The sequence below is a fragment of the Lissotriton vulgaris genome, chromosome 3_1 (assembly GCF_964263255.1).
Source record: "Lissotriton vulgaris chromosome 3_1, aLisVul1.2, whole genome shotgun sequence".
Taxonomy (NCBI): domain Eukaryota; kingdom Metazoa; phylum Chordata; class Amphibia; order Caudata; family Salamandridae; genus Lissotriton; species Lissotriton vulgaris.
In genome coordinates, this window is record NC_141689.1 from 141,543,655 (window position 1) to 141,567,685 (window position 24,031).

Sequence of the window (24,031 nt, forward strand, 5' to 3'; positions counted from 1 at the left end):
CAAACGAACGGTTTAAGTTAGCACAGCGAAACTGCGCACACTTACTAAACTCATCATTTGCGGTTCATAGATACCAGACTCGACCATATTCGTGCGAGTCGAAAACACCACTTACAATTGTCACGGAACCTCACCTCAGTCTCCCTCCCTTTGTCTCCCTCTCTCTGTCTGCCTCCCTCTGTCTCCCTCCCTCTGTCTCCCTCTGTCTGTCATCCTCTGTCACCTCACCCCAGCTTCCCGGGCACACACACAGCCGCACCTGAGCACTTCACAGGTCTTTAAAAGACAATAGAGCAGAGTGTCTTGGAATGCCTCTTAATTAGCAGCAGTTATGTGCGAAGTGCCCGCGACACACCCACCATTTGCAGGCGACACAGTACTGTGCCGGGACACACAGTTTGGAAAGCTCTGGGATTGAACTCTATGTAGAGTTCTACCTGTATTTTATCATAACTTGTTAATATCAAGTGTCTGTGAGTTATGTAACAAATATTTGGAACAAGATTTACTACTATTGGTCTTTTCGTTTTCTGGTTTTTCAACTGGTTGTAACTGTTCAAATAGGTTTGATTGTTGTACTGTACATACCAGAGATTAAGAACATATGAATTGATACCAATGAACATCAATGCATTTATGCACTACTATTTCCTTTTTTTTAAATATCTTTTTATTTGCATCAAAAGTACACAACAAAAAAATAAATAAATAAAGAACAAGTCAAACATGTACAAAAATCACATTTAGGCGTTACATTAACCACAAGCGAAAACAAGCGAAAATACGGTCATATATAAAAAAAAAAGAGAGAAAGAAGAAAAAAGAAAGAAAAAGAAAGAAAAGATGCCAATAGTTAAGACATAAATGTTCCCCAGATTTTGTCCGTTTTTTGTTTAGCCCGAAGGCCCTTTGAATTGGCAAGAGTGGTCTCCATAGCATAAATTTCTTTAACAAAACTCCACCATTCCATAACAGTTGGCGTATTTTTCTGAATCCAAGCTCTGGCAATAATAAGTCTTGCACACGAAATTAAAATGTTCAACAAATCATTAAATGCATTTTGACCCACACATGTACCAATCAGTACATCAGTTGAAGAAAAAGAGATTGGTTGATTAAGTCTATCCGAAACCACCTTAAGTATACTATTCCAATAATCATTAAGCATAGGACAGAGTAGAAACATGTGAGTGATATCAGCCCCATTTAGATCACATTTAGGGCATTTCGTCCGTTTGCTAAAATTATTGTTCCTTGCCCATTTAAGAATTCTCTCTGGGGTATGATACAGTTGACATATAGTTTTAAACATTTGCAATTTAAGGCTAGAAGAGTGAACTGACATATCTAAACTCTTAAAAGAAAAGGTAATTAGATCGGGTGATACATTTGCGGTTAGCCTAGTATTCCATTTCTCGGTTAGTTTTATAATATCGCTAGTATTAGAGTCCGAGAATAGTTTATATCCTATACTAATCAGAGCTTGGTCTGACTCTCTGTAAATACAATTCCAAAAGTCCGAATTTATTATCAGATTAAGTTTTAATTTTTTCACTAAATAATCCTTAATTTGATAGTATTTAAACCTAGCCAGTTCAGATAAATTATAGCATTGCTTTAGTTTTTCAAATGCCACAAATCCTTGATGATCATACAGGTCTCCCAGTAGTCTAATACCAGATTCTAAATATATTCTGCATATTGACTCATGAAAAATTGAAGGAAATCCTGGATTACCCCAAAGAGGTGTTTTATAATGAAGATGAGAGACATTACATTTCATCATAATGGAGCGGCAGATATTAACAGTGTCTCGTATAGTCTTGAATTTAACCCTTTTGAAGTAATTAGGGTCATTTAATCTATATATAAACATATTGACATCTTGTCCTAACAGAAATTTATGAAAATACAAACATTTATCCAAGAATATTAAACTATGAAAGCGGGTTAAAAAAGCCGACTAGTAATAAAGTTTGAAGTCTGGAAGAGCCAAGCCTCCTTGACTAAAAGGAAAATTAAATGAAGAGATTGCCCGTCGGGCTTTTTTATATCCCCATATAAAGCTACTAATGATACCTTCTAATCTGACAAAATAAGAGTTATTAACGCGTAAAGGAATTGCCCGAAATAAATATAAATATTTAGGCAGAATTTTCATTTTAATTAGATTTATACGCCCAATGATATTAAGGGGAAGTTTGTGCCATTTCTTAAATTGCATTGCAGTCTCTTTTAATAATATTTCATAATTTAGAGCCACAACAGAATCAATATCTGAGGAGACTTTAACACCAAGATATGTTGCGACCTCACAAATGCCTGAAGTAGAGGCAGGAAGATGATGGTTCGCAACAATTTGAGTTTTAGTGGTGTTAAGTTTATAACCAGAAACTGATCCATATATATCTGCTTCGATTAAGATGCCTTTCAGAGCTTGTGGTACATCCGAGGAAAACACTGCTACATCATCTGCATATACCGTGATGTCCAATTTATTTAACCCATTGAAGAATGGGTTAATTAAAGTCTGACGTTGGAGTGCAATTAAAAAAGGTTCCATACCCAGAGCAAAAAGCAGGGGTGATAAGGGACACCCCTGTCTTGTACAAGATTTTACGCTCAGATATGGTCAGGATGATAAACTTGTGACTTGTAATCTGCCTGCGATTTACTTTATTGAGCAAGATCTGATTGATGATTGTCTGTACAAATCTATGTACAGTTGCACTTGTTGTCTAGCCTGAACGAATATTTGTCTGTATCTTACCAACATACGCTGGGTATTGCATGTGCTCAGCCTTCTCATCCAAGGTTGAATTCTTGTTTTCTCTCCTTCGATTGAAATTAAAGATATCTTCAGTGATGTATATCTAGAGACACAACTATCACCTTGTTTGAACGGTTTCTATGGGATTTTCCTTCTCCTCTATCATCTAACACTGTCTATACTATTGGTAGCTTTCAGGTAGGGTATTGTTTAGAGATTAAATAATATCTAGTTTCTTCAACGTTCGTGTTTTTTACATTTGTACCAGACAGGATTGGAATGCGGTGTGAGATTTGCCCTGGTATTTGCTCACTAGAGATTTCTAGATTTGGTTATATATACCACTAATTTTGTAATTTCTATCTACCTCTGCCACTTGTACAAATAAGTCCTTTGGGTCAAGCCTGTACGTTTGTGTAATCGCCGTTATGACAGAGGCATAAGAGGGGTTTAACTGCATATGACCACTCGCTAGCAGACTGATTTTGGACGTTTCGTAAGAACGAGCAGCATTGCTTTCACGTGCACTTTTGTAAATCAACCTAATTACTAGAAAGTACAACAATGGTCGGGGTGCTCGGGCACCGTGTATTCTACGTTAATAATACGTTGTTACATTTTTAACGCCCGACAATTGCATCCGGCTTAATAGATGGTGCCCTCTTAGCAAACTGTTGCACCTATCGACTATATCGGGAACAGGTAGGCACATATTACGGGTGAGTGTCAAGGGAGGGGGTGATAATGGCCTGTCTCTAAACCAAGATGGGTTGTGTGAGAACTGTTTAGGTATACTTCCCAGTTTGTTCTTCTAACTATTTTCGGTATATGTCGGGGAAGGACCGATAATCTGCAGAGGAGCCCTTGACTTTGGCTTCTTAACCGTCTACCATAACGGGGATCTTGGAGCTTCCTTTAACTAGTGAGAGAGCGCAATTTGAGTAAAATGTAGAAGTGCACCATATTTACATATAAGATGCACAAATTTAGTTAAAGCACATAAGAGTGTCGAAAATATAGAATGCACATACTCACGAGTGTTTAATCAATATAGAATGCATATTTAGAGTGTGAAGTTAATGTAGTAATGTTTAGAAATGTTAGAATGCTATTAGATTCCATGTTATGTAGCTGTTGCAGAAGAGAATGTAATGCTGCCAAACGTAGAAATGTGCAGGCCTCATGGCAATGTATAAAGAACGAAAACGTGCCTTTTCACATAAGATGGATTTACTATTATTCAGAATATTATTGATTATACGTTAAAGTTATGTTTTATAGAAGTGCTTCATATAATTAGAGTGTAATAGGTCAGAATATTGTTTTAGGCTAAGAAATAAAGGTTCACGGAGTGCAGGCCTGTTTCAAGTAATTTAGTAGGCCTGGAAAGATAAAGTCGTTTCTTTGATCTGCATGTGATAGTTAAAATCGAGTCTTGTTAAGCATAAATTGCAGAACATGTTCGAAGTTTTTACGACTTGAGAGATAAGTTGGAGGCCGGAATTTGGGGCCCACTTCATGGGTGTGTGTTTGCAGGTGTGAGGGGGTTCCAATCAAGAGAGTGATGAATAGTGCTCTGTTCGGGGAGACAGGCACAGGCCTGGAGGAGGCTTCAGGAATTTCCTGGGGGGTACCGGCGTGCGGAGAAAGAGCCTGAGAAGCAAGGTCAACGCTAACATGAATTCCAGAGGAGTATCAGCATGGAAAAAGCCAGAACCGACACCACGTGAGAGGTGTACGTGAGGGGCGTCTCTGAGGGGCGTTTCAACTGTAATTGTGATTTTGTATTAGGGACAGCACCCTTGGGTGGAGTTAGAGCAGATGGCCTGAGGAACCTTAGAGAGCGGATGGGTAGGCAGAGAGGGCATGACTGCAATGCACAGATTTTCAACAGAGACTAAGGGAAAGTGAGTGCACTTCTTTGGAAGTCACCACGGCTGACACCTTTTTAGGTTAAGATTCTGCTAAGTAGGGATGTCACTTAGTCTAGTGTAGGGACAGTCTAATCTGAATTTTCTTCTTTTGTAAATGACGATCAAGTTACAACTTGTGTCTATTCTTGCAAACCTGCTGATCTTTGAATTAGTCTTGGTGATATTTTTCTGTCTCCTAAGATCGTTTAGAGAATTCATGTTTGTATTAGTGCCAGTATATCTTTTAACCCTGATATTGAGATGTTTGTATCTCCAGTTATCTTTCGCTTTATAATAAAACTTTAAAACTTCTTTGTGGTAAGTGGCTCTTCAGAGTTGAGTAAAGTCTTGAACTGATTAACCTAGTAGTGGATTGCTTTTTACTCTATGACTGGTAACAAAGGTTCAGTCGACCTGAGTTGGGATCTAGATCTATAGCGATTAGATAAGAGATCAAAAATCCCGCCTTATCAGTTGGTAGCAGAATTAGGATGGTTACCTTCTAGAGGAAGGTGACCTAGACTAGGTTAAGATTACCCTGAGTCCCCTAGAGATCGAGAGATGACCAGCAGAAGAATCGCCTGCCGAAGAAGGTGCTGATGGTGCGAGAGAAAGCAGCAGAGTCGGTCGAGAGTGAGTATAATAAGGGTCATGCGTTGTCAGATTGCGGTGTTTTGTGTTGTATTTGTGTTGTAATGTCATGCGGAGTTGAATGCCTGTAGTGTGATTGAGGCAGGGTTGTGAGCGCGCGCAACCCGGTGAAAATCTTAAGTTCAGAGAAGAGCTTAAGTGGTTCGGGTGTATCGGACATCCAGAGTAATTGTCGACCATTGTAAAGGGGGTCATGAGGTACCATTGATCATCCGCAGGACCGAGATAGGGGGAACGCAAGAGTGAGTGTATGGGTAACGGACGCTGGTCGGAAGTTACCGTGTGTAAGTAACCTATCAGTTAAGACGACTGTCTGGACGTTCGCGGAAAGACATTTCGTCAGTTGAGGTGACGTACAGTCAAGAAAAGTGATCGCTTGGTCGGAAGTAATCATTTTTCAGAGTATGAATGGGACGCTTGCATGACCGGGAGACGAGCTGAGAAAGGAGGGGAACTGCTGCGAGAGGGAGACGAGTGACGTCAGAGAGAGCCGCGCTGGGATAGGCCGGTTGGTGTGAAGCCGCGCTGTGATAGGCCGGTTGACGCGAGACGCGCTGTGATAGGTCGGTTAGCAAGAACCGCGCTGGGATTGGTGGACTGTCATCAGGAACTAAACGAACGCAGGGAATTAAGGAAAATTGTAGAATTTGAACATGAAGTGTTTTAAATGCCTGAGAGCGATCTTTAAGAGAGAAAGGAGAGAATCTTTTGACGGGGAAGAGGCCCCGCCAGATGGTACACCAGCTCATTATATGGCTACGAATGTTGGGTTGTATACCATACTGTGGATTTCTAATTCGAGTAAGATTACAGAAGGGAACGAGGAACTGACCTTTCCGAAATACGGAACGTTTAGATTAGAAGTGTTGCACCAGTTAAAAGCAGTTATGTCCCCAATGATACCTCTGCCTAGACCAACACAGTTTGAAGCCCTTAATGCGTGGATTAGGGCGGCGCACGACAGGAACCAGAACAGGCGTCAAGACAGAGTGAGACGATCGGTAAGGGCAGTGCAAGATGCCAAATGGGATGAGGAAGCTAAGAAATGGAGAGTGCAGACTATTGAAGTAGATAAATTGTACCCAGTGATAGAAGTTACAGAAGACAAAAGAACACCAGAAGAGGATGATGAGAGCGAGACCGAGGATAGCCTGATAAATAGGTTGTTGATAGATAGACCGCCTCCGTACAACATAGAGATGGAAGGAGCCGAGCTCCGAAGAGAAGATAGGGTTGGCATAGGGGAGTATAGACCACTCCCTATAACGGATTGGGAACCCACCAAAGGTGAGGAAACACCTCAACCTAGTCCAGTGCAGAGAGTAGTCGGAAGGTTCGTGGTACAAAAGGTGCCAGAAACGGAGCGTGCTAAGTCCTATCAGTTGCCGGATGCTCTTCAAGTACCGGTTACCATAGGCCCTATAGTATCGATTTATGACCCAGAGAAAGCATGAGAGGAGGAACAGGCACGACTAGATAGAGAGAGGGCAGAAATGGAGAGAAGGAACAATATGACCAATGCCCGAAGGCAGATGCCAGGACCAAGAGATCGGAGCACCCCATTAAATTCATCAGTGGATCCCATAATAGATCAGGGGGGTCAGAGAGGACCGATGGATCTGAGAGGACCACGGCCGAAGTCCTTTAAGGAGTTGAGGGCTGACTTGAGAGAGTGGGATGCTAACACAGGAACCCAGAGTAACAGGTCAGGAGCGGAAGCTGAATGGGGAAGTCGAGGCCATGGAATATTATCTCACTGTGGGGCTAGCGAAAGCGGTCAGGAGTGCGATGGTAAGAGTCAGGAGAGTAGAGGAGCTACACGTCGTCTCCATAGTGGAAATGGACAGGAACAGGATGATAGAAGTACAGAGTGTGGAAGGACGTCTCGTCTCATTCACAGTGAGGGAGACCGAAGGACGCAAGAATACAGAGACAGCTTTAAGTGCACTCACCATGCACCTGGCGATAGCAGGCAGCATTGGGATCACGGGAACATGGGGAGCTGCGAAGGGTCTTACCATGTGTTGAGTGATACTAGACAGCAAGGGAACTGCGAAAGCATGGGGAATAATGGAGGGTCTTACCATGCATTTAGAGAAACCAAGCAGAATGGGCAGTGTGGGACTGTGAGGAATAGAATATTGTTTCACCACACACCAAGGGAGGATGGAACAGCATGGGACCTGGAGAGATGGGAACATGGGAGGACTCCTCATAACTCACCTGAGCCCAGGCGTAGGGCTCGGTGCTGGGATGGGAGAGATGTCAATGGGCTCTCGAGAGATAACACACTGAAAGCCGAGATAAAGGCAAAAAGGCTCGATGTAACCAGTTTAAAATCTGATCTGGATGAGATAATAGATGGCACGTTGCCTTTGGAAAGGATTGACATGTACGAGCAAGATGAGGTGTTGTTTATAGCAAAGGATATTACTCGGAAGGCGAGAGCAGTACACGAGAAATTATCTGAATTGGCAGACAAGTACATGGTAGACCTGTCAAGAACAAAGGCATTACAGGGTAACCATAGGTTGCATTATTCAGATCAGGACCTTGATGAGAGGAGGACAATTGGATTAAAGACACACATAAGGGAACTGATCACAGGAATAAGGACATGGAGAGATCTGGATAAATGGGAAGAAAGGTGGTCCAAGAAAGGGACTGTCAGGCGGAGCACCATTGTGATGTCCCCGGAGGGAGGGCTACAGAGGATGGAAGCATACCCTTTGAGAGAAATAGCGGATGGGAGCTATGTGCATGTGCCCTGGAGTAGGGGAGATTTAGCTGCATTTACCAATTCATTTCCAAAGTTAAGAGAAAACCCCGTAGAGTGGTACAAACAGGTAGAGAGGTTTGTAAAAATCTCTAAAGTACTGTGGATTGATTTGAACACCTTATTTGATATTGTGGTGCCAGGTGATTTGTGGACAGCATGCAAGGTTAATGTCGAATGGCCTACATCAGAACCAGAGAGAGATGCTCATACAAATGGACCGTCAGAAAGATTAATGGAAAAATATGAAAGGGTGATGACATGGCTGAAAGAGAAGGTGCCACCGCAGGATATTGATTGGGTGAAAATAGACCGAACTAGACAGGAACCCAAAGAGACAGTCAATGAATTTTATGAGCGATTGCTGAAAACGTTCAAACAATACAGTGGATTAGATGTAATGGATCCCAAAGACATAGGACAGTTTGTATCGAAATTTGTTTTGGGATTGAGACCTGATATTTGTTTGATGATTCAGCAACACTTAATTTGCTGGCAAAACAAACCATTAGACGAAATTTTGAGATATGCAAGGTATTGCAGTGATGAAATAGATTCAAAAGCAAAACAACTTAAGGAGAAGTTGATGTTGGTTCAGATGCAGTCGGCTGGAAAGGGTGGACAGCAGCAACAGGGAACAGGGACCATGGGAAGGAGACCAAATAATCAGAATAGGGACAACAAGGAAAATCCGAGACCTAGAGTAGACTTGGCTACCTTGAAAAGGACGACAAAGTGTCACCAGTGTCACCAGGTGGGACATTGGAAACGCGAGTGTCCTTATAACCCTGAAAACAGTGAACTGGAAGTAGAGAAGGAGGAAGTTCAGACCATCCCAGTCCAAAGGGTGACGGTACCAAAGGGTAAGGTGGTCAAAGGGGGGACTTCGGCCCCTCGAGCCCAGTTCCCTCAACCACCCAAGATTGTGACAGGGGGAAAGACCTATAGACAGATGCCTCTTTTGGTAGGAGGAGAAGAGTGTTACTACGTTGATCCACTAACGGGACGGCGAGTGAGTAGGGAAGAGGACTGTACCCTCGGGGCAGTTCTAGAGATGGATCAAAGAGGACCGTTTGTTGAGGCTGAGGTGGCAGGGTGTCCCACGACCTTCTTGGTGGATACTGGGGCCACTCGATCAACTCTGAGATCAGCAGTGGTTCCGGACCTACCAATGTCGGGGGAAACCATTCAAGTGGTAGGAGTCGCAAATAGGAGAATGACTAGCCCTTTGACGGAACCAGTGCTAGTGAGAATAGGGAAATACAGTGATGAACATCAGATTGTAGTATGCGATTCTAGCCCTGTGTGTCTGTTAGGAAGAGATTTATTGTGCAAACTAAATTGCACAATATACTGCACGCCTCAGGGAGTAGAGGTACAGACTAATGACGATGATGCCACCTTTAAGGTTGCAAATTCAAAAGTATGCATAGAACTGTATCCTACCTTGACGGTGGAAGAGCTCCCTTGGGACTTAAGGGACACTGTGTCATCTGAAGTGTGGGATTTCACTGGAGAAGAGATAGGACTATTAAAGGAGTAGAACCGGTGAAAATCATGATAAAACCAAATGTTGAATATCCAAGAACTCCTCAATACAAACTGACTCCGGAGACGATTGCAGGAATAAAGCCCGTGATCGACTCCATGATTAAGCAGGGAATACTAAAGAAAATCATGGGTAGTCCATGTAACTCCCCGGTTATGGGTTTGCAGAAACCTAGTGGGAAATTCAGAATAGTTCAGGACCTTCGAAAGATTAATAACATAGTTGCTTCATGTTGTCCAGTGGTACCGAATCCATCAGTGATATTGTTTCAGATACCATTCCAAGCTGAGTGGTTCACAGTGATCGACCTTTGCCAGGCCTTCTTTTCAATCCCATTAGATGAGGAGAGCCAGTTTCTTTTCGCATTTAAGCTGGAAAATCGCGTTTTAACATGGTGTCGTATCCCACAGGGGTATACAGAAAGCCCATCGATTTTTAACCAGCTGCTGAAGAAAAATCTTGAAAGTCTAGTACTGCCACAGAACTCGGTTCTAGTTCAGTACATAGACGACCTACTTGTTGCGTCAGAAACAGAGGAAGCTTGTAAAATAGGCACCATCACCTTGCTGAACCATTTAGCTGAGAATGGACACAAGGTGTTTCCGAGCAAATTACAGTACTGTCTGACAGAAGTACAGTACTTGGGTCACCGAATCGAAAAAGGGAAGCGGAAGGTGTCACCAGACAGGATAGAGGCGATCATGAAAATGAATTCGCCCATGACACAAAGAGAGGTCAGGATGTTCCTAGGAATGGTTGGTTATTGCCGACAGTGGATAGCTAACTTTTCCCTGAAAGCAAAACCCCTACAAAAACTGATGCACAAGGAGGTGAGTGATCCGGTACCATGGAACAAGGATTGTTTGATGGCATTTCTACAGCTGAGAGAGGACTTGTGTCGTGCTCCTGCTTTGGGAATGCCGGATTACGAAAAACCATTCTTACTTTACTGTTGTGAGAGAGAAGGTTGTGCTTTGTCAGTGTTAGCTCAAATCCATGGAAATGCCCGTAGACCAGTTGCATATTTCTCGGCTACTCTAGACCCAGTAGCCGCAGCGTTGCCCGGATGTCTCAAATCCGTTGCTGCAACGGGTGTCAGCATTGAGAGGTGTGAGAGTATAGTAATGGGACACCAATTAGTGGTGTATGTACCTCATTCTGTGGAATTGTTAATGACCAGTACCAAGACACAGCACTTGACCAATAATAGGCTCACGCGCTACGAGCAAGTTATTCTTGCTGCGGAGAACGTGACCCTTAAGAGGTGCTCTGTTTTGAATCCTGCTACTTTGATGCCACTCCCTAATGATATAGAAGACGAAGAATGTGAAGATCACGATTCCCTTGATGTGACTGAACTATGCACCAAGCCAAGACCAGATATTGTGGATGAGCCGTTGACTGACCCTGATGAAATTTTCTTTGTTGATGGCTCATGTGTAAGAGACAATATTGGTCAGTTGAGAGCAGCTTATGCTGTTTGCACCATTACTGGAGTTGCGGAAGCCGCTTGCCTGGAAGGAGTACTCCGCTCAGGTAGCTGAAATCATTGCATTGACACATGCCTGTATAGCAGGTAGCAAAATTCGAGTCACCATTTACACCGATAGCCAATATGGTTTCGGGGTAGTTCATGGCTATGGGCAATTGTGGTCTCAGAGAGGTTACATGACCTCCTCAGGTTCACCTATTCGAAATGGGGAATTTGTACGACTGTTGTTAGAAGCATTACAACGTCCGGCAGCAATTGCCGTTGTCAAATGTGTAGCCCATACGAAAAATACAGATTTTGTATCCCAGGAAAACAGATACGCAGATGAGGTCGCACGCTACTGTGCAGAGCAAGGATATTCTTTCACGGAAGTGGAAGTGGGTGGGACACAGGAAAAGACAGAGTTAACTATGATGCTAGAAACTGTAGACACCTGGGATGATTTAAAAGGCATACAAGAGAACGCATCAGATTTTGAGAAAAAGACATGGGAAACTGCAGGTTGTGTAAAAAGTGAAATGGATTTGTGGATTTCAGCAGATGGAAGGGCAGTGTTACCAAATGTATTAGTGAGTCCAATGGCACGTCAGATACACGGTCCAGTACATCTAGGAAGAGATGCCATGTTGCGGGTGTTTAGGCAGACCTGGTATAACTCCAAGTTTAGAGTAGCCGCAGAAGCTGTGTGTCAGCGATGTGCAACGTGTCAACAATTGAACGTAGGGAAAAGGACACCAGTTACATTAAGTCACATTGGGAGGTCTGGTGGCCCTTTCAACCGGATGCAACTAGATTTTATTGAGATGCCAAAATGTAACCACCTCAGGTATGTTCTGGTGGTTGTCTGCATATTTTACAGATGGGTCGAGGCATACCCTACACGTAGGTGTGACACACTTACAGTAGCAAAGTTGTTGCTTAGAGAGTTAATACCATGGTTCGGGGTGCCGGCCTCTTTGGAATCAGATAGGGGAACACATTTCAACAGTGAAGTTGTGAAGATGCTCTGCTCTGCATTAAATATTGATCAGAAGTTACACTGTACCTATCGACCAGAGGCTTCGGGAATTGTGGAGCAGATTAATGGGACAATAAAGTCCCGAATTGCCAAAGTGTGTTCATCGACATCCTTAAGCTGGCCTGATGCACTGCCATTGGTACTCATGAGTATACGTATCACACCAGACAGGAGAACAGGTCTCTCTCCACATGAGGTTCTAATGGGGAGGGCAATGAGACTGCCATTAGTTCCAACTGCAGCTTTGTTGAATATCACAGGTGATCTGATCCTGGACTATTGCAAGGGACTTTCTGATGTCATTCATTCTGTGTCTCTTTAGGTGCGGGCTGCTGAAATTCCATCGTCCAAAGACCTGTGCCACGACCTGTGCCCTGGTGACTGGGTCGTGGTGAAGAAGCACGTCCGGAAGAATTGCCTGGACGTGCGCTGGAGGGGACCCTACCAAATAATCTTGACAACGAATACTGCTGTTAAGTGCGGAGGGCTGCCAAACTGGATTCACGCCTCCCATACACGAAGAGTTCCAGCACCCCTGGAAGAAACAGCTCCTCTCACGGATGAAAATCCAGCTGTGGATAAAGAATCAATAGAGGGGACCAGCCAAGCTGTGGGGGTGTCGGAGGAAGCTGGGAGCGTGTCAGATCAAGTGGAAGAAGGACAGGACGACAGTGAAACTGACGTCGCCACAGAAGGAGAAAGTTGCTGTGAGTACGGCTCAGACACTGATCAAGCTGCAAGTGATCAAGAATCGAGTGTGAGGACAAGAGATAGGAGGACAAGGCGTGGAGAAGCTAGTTGGCCTGAAATAAAGAAGAGGCTGAGCTTGAAGTCAACTCCAGGAAGAACCCTTGCTCCTATATCCGAAGACTCAGACCTGGACGAAGGTGCACAGAATCAAGAAACGGAGGGTCCAAGAAGATCAAGGAGGGTGCGTGTACCCTGCAGAAGATACGCCACTCCTGAGTGGACCGACTTGGCAGCAGATATCTTGTGCACGGAGATCCGGGAGGGTGAGGGAAGTGACAGTGACCAGTACTGATCCTATCATAACGTGGGAAGTGGCGTTGTTGGTACCTGGAGTAGAAGCTGAAGGGTTGCTGACACTCACTATTCCCAATCCTCCTTATCTGAGCAGAATAAGAGAACTGGTTTTAAACAGAGTAGAATTTCCAACTTTTGGTACAACGGTGTCAGCGCTCGAGGAGACCATTCTTCGCTTAGAACTGTTAGAATACGTGATTAGAGCTGCTGGAACACGGGTGATCGTAGACACCTAAAGACTTTTGTAAATAAACAAGATTGAGAAGATAACCTAGCGCCAAGCGGAAAAAGAAGAACATTAGGGACTTTTCCATTTAATTGACGGAGAAGGGCTAGGGTTGTCTGTTGCTATAGTTCAAAGGACTGATTTTTCAAAAAAGGATTGTCAGCTTCCAGGTGTAGTTCGAAAAGACTTAATAAGCAAAGAAGACTGTTGAAGGTACAAAGAGAAAAGACTTTGTGTTGAAAAAGAAAACTAAAACTACACTGTCTTGAGATCAAGGAGGCCGGCAACCCGAACCGCAAAGCAAAATGCATAATAGGCACGCTTTTAGCGGGAGTAATTTTTCTTATAGTTTTAGTAGTTACGGTATCATACATAGTGGGACATGAAAATGAAGTGAAAGCAACGAATGAAGCAAAGGTTGTGGTAACATCGAAACCTACTACTGCTGGTAAAGAGGGGGACAATGCAGTGAGGGATAAAGCTTTACTAGCAGCAGAAGCTCGTAGGTTGCACGTAGATGAGTCCCAGGGAAAATTTAAGTGAAATGCCTATGCCAAGTTACTGTACGAATACATTGATGTCATGGAGGCTAAGGATTGCTACGTCTGCATGCAATTGCCAGCCTCTGTAGACAAAGGTATTAGGTATCATCACCTTCCATTGACTTATGGAATAACATGTAGTTTATTGCTTAGTATATTCTATGTACGTGATAGCTTTGAGTACTATTTTTCAAATTTTGATGCTGTGTTACCAGAAGTCCCGGCTTACAAGCATATGAATAAATGGGACTATTATAAGAGTGAGGATCGATTTAAGGAAATTTTTCATTCCTTGTAATACTTTAGATACCTCATATGCCCGAAGAAACAATCTGACCTGCAAGGTATCAGAAATTGAGAAAATTTTTATAGGGCAGGTGGATGACCGTTACAGGAGGCAGAAGATTCTAAAGGCTTCAGGCCAATGGAAAACAGATTGGACCGAGGAGGAAAAGTCACACAAAAGGAAGGGTAGTAACGGTCCAATATCTTTAGATCAAACACAAAAAGGGAAGCTATGTATATATAGGGGAAAAACCTACTATGAGAATGTGTTTGTGGGAGAAGTAAGTTGTGAACATGCCTTCCAATTAGAATACTATACAAAGGATTTCTTGAAAGGAATGCAGGTGATCCCAAATGTATATTTTGTCTGTGGAAGAAATGCCTACGTGAAACTGCCCGATAATTGGTGCGGTTCATGTTATTTGGCAATTGTCTTCCCCAAAATATATCACGCTAAGGATCTAGAAATCATAGAGGGAAAAACTCAAGCCAGAGGGAGAGGGAGAAGGGATGTAGGCGATGCTGAGGTAGTTGGAGACGTATTTGGTGCTATGTTCCCTCTTCTAGGGTTAATACTGAATGATGTCAAGATCAGGAGATTGGCAACAGTTGTAGATAGATTATTCGCCAGTACTGCTAGATCATTAATGCTGGTGGAGGGAGAGATGCAATCGATAAGGGCTTGCTCTAGACGTTCTGTTAGCCAAAGAGGGCGGAGTCTGTAAGGCTTTGAAGGTCCAGGAATGCTGCACTTACATTCCAGACAATTCCAAACCTCTTGAGAAATAAATACAGAACATTACTGAAATCCATCAAGAAATTGAAGATCTGACAAAAGTGAATGTGTGGGAGAAAGTGGGCCACGGAATGGGTAAAGTTGGAGGTTGGTTCGCCAATCTAGGGAAAAGCTTCATTTGGCACATACTGAAACCAATCATCATAATAGTGATTTGTGTCATCACACTGTGGGGATTAGTGAGGCTGTACCAATGGTATAGGTCAAACAGGTTGCAAAGGTCCATGAGAGAGCAGGAGCAGAGGTTAGCTGCGATGCAGGACAACCAGTACAGGAGTCTGAGGGCTCTAGAAATGATGAAACGAGGGAGCATTGCAACGAGTTCTGTTTGATTCAATACATTCTTTCAGGGATGGTGTTGTGATGGTGATGACCTCTGAAGGTCATCAAAGGGGGGAACTGAGAGAGCACAATTTGAGTAAAATGTAGAAGTGCACCATATTTACATATAAGATGCACAAATTTAGGTAAAGCACATAAGAGTGTCGAAAATATAGAATGCACATACTCACGAGTGTTTAATCAATATAGAATGCATATTTAGAGTGTGAAGTTAATGTAGTAATGTTTAGAAATGTTAGAATGCTATTAGATTCCATGTTATGTAGCTGTTGCAGAAGAGATTGTAATGCTGCCAAACGTAGAAATGTGCAGGCCTCATGGCAATGTATAAAGAACGAAAACGTGCCTTTTCACATAAGATGGATTTACTATTATTCAGAATATTATTGATTATACGTTAAAGTTATGTTTTATAGAAGTGCTTCATATAATCAGAGTGTAATAGGTCAGAATATTGTTTTAGGCTAAGAAATAAAGGTTCACGGAGTGCAGGCCTGTTTCAAGTAATTTAGTAGGCCTGGAAAGATAAAGTTGTTTCTTTGATCTGCATGTGCTAGTTAAAATCGAGTCTTGTTAAGCATAAATTGCAGAACATGTTCGAAGTTTTTACGACTTGAGAGATAAGTTGGAGGCCGGAATTTGGGGCCCACTTCATGGGTGTCTGTTTGCAGGTGTGAGGGGGTTCCAATCAAGAGAGTGATGAATAGAGCTCTGTTCGGGGAGACAGGGACAGGCCTGGAGGAGGCTTCAGGAATTTCCTGGGGGGTACCGGCGTGCGGAGAAAGAGCCTGAGAAGCAAGGTCAACGCTAACAAGAAGTCCAGAGGAGTATCAGCATGGAAAAAGCCAGAACCGACACCACGTGAGAGGTGTACCTGAGGGGCGTTTCTGAGGGGCGTTTCAACTGTAATTGTGATTTTGTATTAGAGACAGCACCCTTGGGTGGAGTTAGAGCAGATGGCCTGAGGAACCTTAGAGAGCGGATGGGTAGGCAGAGAGGGCATGACTGCAATGCACAGATTTACAACAGAGACTAAGGGAAAGTGAGTGCACTTCTTTGGAAGTCACCACGGCTGACACCTTTTTAGGTTAAGATTCTGCTAAGTAGGGATGTCACTTAGTCTATTGTAGGGACAGTCTAATCTGAATTTTCTTCTTTTGTAAATGACGCTCAAGTTACAACTTGTGTCTATTCTTGCAAACCTGCTGATCTTTGAATTAGTCTTGGTGATATTTTTCTGTCGCCTAAGATCGTTTAGAGAATTCATATTTGTATTAGTGCCAGTATATCTTTTAACCCTGATATTGAGATGTTTGTATCTCCAGTTATCTTTGGCTTTATAATAAAACTTTAAAACTTCTTTGTGGTAAGTGGTTCTTCAGAGTTGCGTAAAGTCTTGAACTGATTAACCTAGTAGTGGATTGCTTTTTGCTCTATGACAGGTAACAAAGGTTCAGTTGACCTGAGTTGGGATCTAGATCTATAACGATTAGATAAGAGATCAAAAATCCCGCCTTATCACTAGCCAAGTAAGATGACCTTAAATCTATGTTGAAACATAAGTGTTTTAATACAACGGGGCGTTCAGTTCTGAGGAAGATGTGTTTGTTCAGCCTCTCTTGCTCATTGCACCATCAGGATTCAAGCAAACCGGGCCGAAGACGGCTGTAATGCCAGAAAACCCCGGGAGCTTGTTTCCTTCCCAGTGTAAGAATTGGCTTTTGTAGTTTGGTTTGCCCTGTTCCCATCATGCACTGGGACAGGAACAGACTAATTTGCATACAGCCAGGTTCTGAAACTGGGATGGTGCAGTGAGCTAAAAAACGGTGTTGGATCTAGCCCTGATCTCTTGACTGGGTGAGAGCTTTCTGCTTAATTCAGAGACTCTGTCCCTCACCACCCCTTGTTGTAAATATTTTTGTCCACCCTAAGCGTGGAAGGGTATTCTCAGATGTGAGACCCTTGCTCATTGCACCATCAGGATTCAAGCAAACCGGGCCGAAGACGGCTGTAATGCCAGAAACCGGTAAAAACCCGGGAGCTTGTTTCCTTCCCAGTGTAAGAATTGGCTTTTGTAGTTTGGTTTGCCCTGTTCCCATCATGCACTGGGACAGGAACAGACTAATTTGCATACAGCCAGGTTCTGAAACTGGGATGGTGCAGTGAGCTAAAAAACGGTGTTGGATCTAGCCTTGATCTCTTGACTGGGTGAGAGCTTTCTGCTTAATTCAGAGACTCTGTCCCTCACCACCCCTTGTTGTAAATATCTCTGTGCATATTAGCATATTTCTAACCAAAGGAGCGGCATGAAGGTGTCCAAGGTATGGTTTGGGATTTTTTCTGATCAAATTCGTCCCTTCACCGTTTTCTTTTACTATTTTTGAACAAAAATTAATTATCATGTTTTATCTAGACTAAAGTTGTTATAATTTTAGAGATAAGCGCCCCAGCCATTAGAGGGCGTTTACTATTTTGCATCGAGGAATATTGGTAGCTTTTATGACTGTCTGATGTAACAAATCAACAATGGATAATAATAAGGGGTCGTCGGTGGAGTTAACACGTTTTTGTCTTTACTTACGAATTCCCGACTTACCGACATTTTCTGAAGGTATGCTTAACACATATCTGACAAAGGTCAATCATGAAGGGGCGCTTAAAAGCTATGTCATTTACCAGCTTCTTTTTTCTTGATTTATCATTACCAGGTCTTTGTGCATACGGATCCGCAGACACTTAAGCATTTTTGAAAAAAATCTTGGCCATGGACTAAATAGTCTGTTTTGATGGATCCTAAAGCACACATTTCTAATCTTTGAGGTACACATAAACCATATTTTATTATCCAAATGTATTGCTTTTTCCTCTCTCTTCAACTTCACATGTCTATGGATGTTTGAACTTACGTGGAAGTGACATGGGGATGGTTATCTTCACCTACTACTCGTCTGCATGTATTTTTCTTTTAATCACGGATACTTATCAAGTTGGGTCAGGCTTTTTCTAGACAAGCTGATCAATTTGCTTAATATTGCAGTCTACTCTTTGGTTTTCTGGTTCTTAGTTCTCTCTTTCTTGGCACCTTTTATGATAATTATACTGTGTTGCACTGATAAACCTAAGTGATAAACTAGTGTTGAACTTTGGCAGAACGCAGCAAGAATCCTCTCTTGTATTATTGTGTTTTTTTTAATCAAGCAATCGGATGCATTTATTTTATCAACAGCCTTGAGAAAGACGTTCATCGACGAAACACATGTTGGCTGTGACTGTACTGGAACTACATGTCAACTTTTTCTGAAAAACAACCTACTGTTGTTCATGTTCTTGCCATATGGACTGATTTCATTTACGATGTACTTGGGCAATTAAAATACATTACTGGCTTTTGATGGTCAGTTGGTACTTTTTGTGGTGCTGTGCTCTGTTTTTGTTTTATTAAACTGCCCTGCTGTTCATCTGCCTGGGTAAGAACGATAGACCCTGCATTATTTGAACCCAGAGTGTCTCCAAGGGCCTGCTGTTTTGCCTCCTGTTCGAAGTCTCTGGGATTCCAAAGACTTGAACTACCTGCATCTGCACCTGGACTCTGCAAGCTGTTTTACTGCTCTCCCAAGTGGTGCTACCCCAGTCTTGGACCTTTGGAAGTGAGGCCCGAGGTGCTCTACAACCAGAACCTAAGCATCTTCATTGGAACTGATGTATCTTCACCTTTGCATGTGTCAGAACCGGCGCATCTTCGCCTTTGCATGGATCGGAACTGGCACATTCTCGGTGAAGAGTGGTACGGAGTTGCGACATTGCTTTGGGAAGCAACGCATCACCGCTGCGGTAGCAGTGGCCACATATTGCCTTCAATACCAGCGCCTTGCACTCAGGACGGACACATTGGCATTCTTGTGTGGAGAATCCCAATGCATCTTGCCCACTGCAAGGCTTGACACCGACGCATCACTTCGGCTGCACCTCCCATCTTCTTTAATGTTGACACAAACTTGCATCGAGGTACTTTAGTTCAGTGGTTCCAAGTGGTTCCCTGTATCTTGCCTGCACTCCATCATGGTAGGCCTGAAATTTAGAATTTTCCCTGGTCCAACACGATCAAATAACCCAATTAAGCACGTATTTCTTCTAAGTGCTAATTTTGCATTTATTCTTTAAGAATCACATCTCTACTTCTACTTGTTCTATTTTTGTCATTTGTTTGTATTTATAAAATGATAATCTATTTCTCTAACTTACCACTGAATCTTTTTGTGGTGTTTTCACTGTGTTACTGTTGCACACATACCTTTCACATTGCCTTTTAAGTTTAGCCTGACTGCTCTGTGCCAAGTTGCCAGAGGGTGAGTACAGGAGAACTTAGATTGTGTTGAACCCAGAGCCAAAAACTGTGCAGCAACTTGCAATGGAATTTTATTATGTACCAGGCTTAGAGCAATTATTCTTTGAAAATGTATACATGGAAAAATCGGTATGAAAGATACCTATGTATTTCTGAAATGGGTACAAATTATAGAGTTTAGAAACAGTACATATTTGCACATTTTCAAAATTGGGAATACTCATATTAGCATGAGAAATATTGGTCATTTTTCGGTTGCTTTACAAATCTGAATTAGCCTAAGTCTCCCGATAAAAATGGTACCTCACTTGTGTGGGTAGGCCTTGTGCCTGCGACAGGAAACGGCGCAAAACACAACGTGGTCACAACTCAATTTTCGCAGTGAAAAATGACCCTTTTGTAGCAGAGTGCCTAGCTGTAGTTTTTATACCTTAGCTCGGCCGGCACATAGGGAAACCTAGCAAACCTATATATTTTTGAAAACTATACACCCAGGGAAATTCAGGATGGGGTGACTCGATGGCCTCCCACCAGGTTCTGTTACCCAGAATCCCTTGCAAACCGTAAAAATTGACAAAAAAAACTAATTTTCCTCACATTTCTGTGGTGGAAAGTTCTGTAATCTGTGTGGATCAACGAATTAACATGCACCCTGTGTTCCCCAAAGTCTTCTGAGAAAAATGGTACCTCACTTGCATAGGTCGGCCTAATGCCTGCGACAGGAAACAGCCCAAAAAACAACGTGTTCGCACCTCATTTTTGCAGTGAAAAATTACCCCTTTTTGGCAAAGTGCCTACCTGAGTTTTTTAACCCTAGCTCTGCCGGAACCTAGGGAAACCTAGCAAACCTATACATTTTTGAAAACTAGACACCCAGGGGAATTCTGGATGGGGAGACTCGACAGCCTCCCACTAGGTTCTGTTACCCAGAATCCCTTGCAAACCTAATAAATTTGGAAAAAAAAGCATTTTCCTCACATTTCTGTGATAGAAAGTTGTGGAATCTGTGTCGATCAACAAATTTCAATGCACCCCGTGTTCCCCAAAGTCTTTTGAGAAAAATGGTACCTCACTTGCCTGGGACTGCCTAGTGCCTGCAACAGGAAACGGCGCAAAACGCAACGAATGCAGAACAATGTCATACATTCACCCCAGTACAGAGATCTGGGCCTAAATCAATCGTTTTTTTTTTGCACTCCACACCACCCCAGTTCAGATATGGCCATATGCAAATCAGCCTTGACCCTGTGCCTCATGGGAACAGTCCAGCCCAAACTGCCAAGCCATGTATTTCCTGGACCGGAATCAAGCATCCTAGAACCGGTTTCTGGCTATCAGCTGTCTTCAGCCACGATAGCTTGACTCCAGTGGTGTGGAGAGCATGGGACTCACGTCTGAGCATACCCATCCCACTCGGGGTGACAAATGCAAAAACAACAGTTGATGGACAGAATGCAGAACAATGTCATACATTCACCCCAGTACAGAGATCTGGGACTGAATCCAACTTTTTTTGCACTCCACACCACCCGAGTTCAGACATGGCCATATGCAAATCAGCATTGACCCTATGCCTCATGGGAACAGTCCAGCCCGAACTGCCAAGCCATGTCTTCCCTGGACTGGAATCAAGCATTCTAGGACCAGTTTCTGGCTATCAGCCATCTTCAGCCAGGAAAGCTTGACTCCAGTGGTGTGGAGAGCATGGGACTCACGTCTGAGCATACCCATCCCACTCGGGGTGACAAATGCAAAAACAACAGTTGATGGACAGAATGCAGAACAATGTCATACATTCACCCCAGTACAGAGATCTGGGCCTAAATACATCGTTTTTTTGCACTTCACACCACCCCAGTTAAGACATGGCCATATGCAAATCAGCTTTGACTCTGTGCCTCATGGGAACAGTCCAGCCCGAACTGCCAAGCCATGTCTTTCCTGGACCGGAATCAAGCATCCTAGAACCGGTTTCTGGCTATAATCTGTCTTCAGCCACGATAGCTTGACTCCAGTGGTGTGGAGAGCATGGGACTCACGTCTGAGCATACCCATCCCACTCAGGGTGACAAATGCAAAAACAACAGTTGATGGACAGAATGCAGAACAGTGTCATACATTCACCCCAGTACTGAGATCTGGGCCTAAATCCATCGTTTTTTTGCACTCCACACCACCCGAGTTCAGACATGGCCATATGCAAATCAGCCATGACCCTATGCCTCATGGGAACAGTCCAGCCCGAACTGCCAAGCCATGTCTTCCCTGGACTGGAATCAAGGATCCTAGGACCGGTTTCTGGCTATCAGCCATCTTCAGCCAGGAAAGCTTGACTCCAGTGGTGTGGAGAGCATGGGACTCACGTCTGAGCATACCCATCCCACTCGGGGTGACAAATGCAAAAACAACAGTTGATGGACAGAATGCAGAACAATGTCATTCATTCACTCCAGTACAGAGATCTGGGCCTAAATCCATAATTTTTTTGCACTTCACACCACCCCAGTTCAGACATGGCCATATGCAAATCAGCCTTGAACCTGTGCCTCATGGGAACAGTCCAGCCCAAACTGCCAAGCCATGTCTTTCCTGGACCGGAATCAAGCATCCTAGGACCAGTTTCTGGCTATCAGCTGTCTTCAGCCAGGATAGCTTGACTCCAGTGGTGTGGAGAGCATGGGACTCATGTCTGAGCATACCCATCCCACTCGGGGTGACAAATGCAAAAACAACAGTTGATGGACAGAATGCAGAACAATGTCATACATTCACCCCAGTACAGAGATCTGGGCCTAAATCAATCGTTTTTTTGCACTCCACACCACCCCAGTTCAGATATGGCCATATGCAAATCAGCCTTGACCCTGTGCATCATGGGAACAGTCCAGCCCGAACTGCCAAGCCATGTCTTTCCTGGACTGGAATCAAGCATCCTAGGACCAGTTTCTGGCTATCAACCGTCTTCAGCCAGGATAGCTTGACTCCAGTGGTGTGGAGAGCATGGGACTCACGTCTGAGCATACCCATCCCACTCGGGGTGACAATTGCAAAAACAACAGTTGATGGACAGAATGCAGAACAATGTCATACATTCACCCCAGGACAGAGATCTGGGCCTAAATCCATCGTTTTTTGCACTCCACACCACCCCAGTTCAGATATGGCCATATGCAAATCAGCCTTGACCCTGTGCCTCATGGGAACAGTCCAGCCCGAACTGCCAAGCCATGTCTTTCCTGGACTGGAATCAAGCATCCTAGGAGCAGTTTCTGGCTATCAACCATCTTCAGCCAGGATAGCTTGACTCCAGTGGTGTGGAGAGCATGGGACTCACGTCTGAGCATACCCATCCCACTCGGGGTGACAAATGCAAAAACAACAGTTGATGGACAGAATGCAGAACAATGTCATACATTCACCCCAGTACAGAGATCTGGGCCTAAATCCATCATTTTTTTGCACTTCACACCACCCCAGTTAAGACATGGCCATATGCAAATCAGCCTTGACTCTGTGCCTCATGGGAACAGTCCAGCCCGAACTGCCAAGCCATGTGTTTCCTGGACCGGAATCAAGCATCCTAGAACGGGTTTCTGGCTATCATCTGTCTTCAGCCACGATAGCTTGACTCCAGTGGTGTGGAGAGCATGGGACTCACGTCTGAGCATACCCATCCCACTCGGGGTGACAAATGCAAAAACAACAGTTGATGGACAGAATGCAGAACAATGTCATACATTCACCCCAGTACTGAGATCTGGGCCTAAATCCATCGTTTTTTTGCACTCCACACCACCCGAGTTCAGACATGGCCATATGCAAATCAGCCTTGACCCTATGCCTCATGGGAACAGTCCAGCCCGAACTGCCAAGCCATGTTTTCGATGGACTGGAATCAAGCATCCTAGGACCGGTTTCTGGCTATCAGCCATCTTCAGCCAGGAAAGCTTGACTCCAGTGGTGTGGAGAGCATGGGACTCATGTCTGAGCATACCCATCCCACTCGGGGTGACAAATGCAAAAACAACAGTTGATGGACAGAATGCAGAACAATGTCATACATTCACCCCAGTACAGAGATCTGGGCCTAAATCAATCGTTTTTTTGCACTCCACACCACCCCAGTTCAGATATGGCCATATGCAAATCAGCCTTGACCCTGTGCCTCATGGGAACAGTCCAGCCCGAACTGCCAAGCCATGTCTTTCCTGGACTGGAATTAAGCATCATAGGACCAGTTTCTGGCTATCAACCGTCTTCAGCCAGGATAGCTTGACTCCAG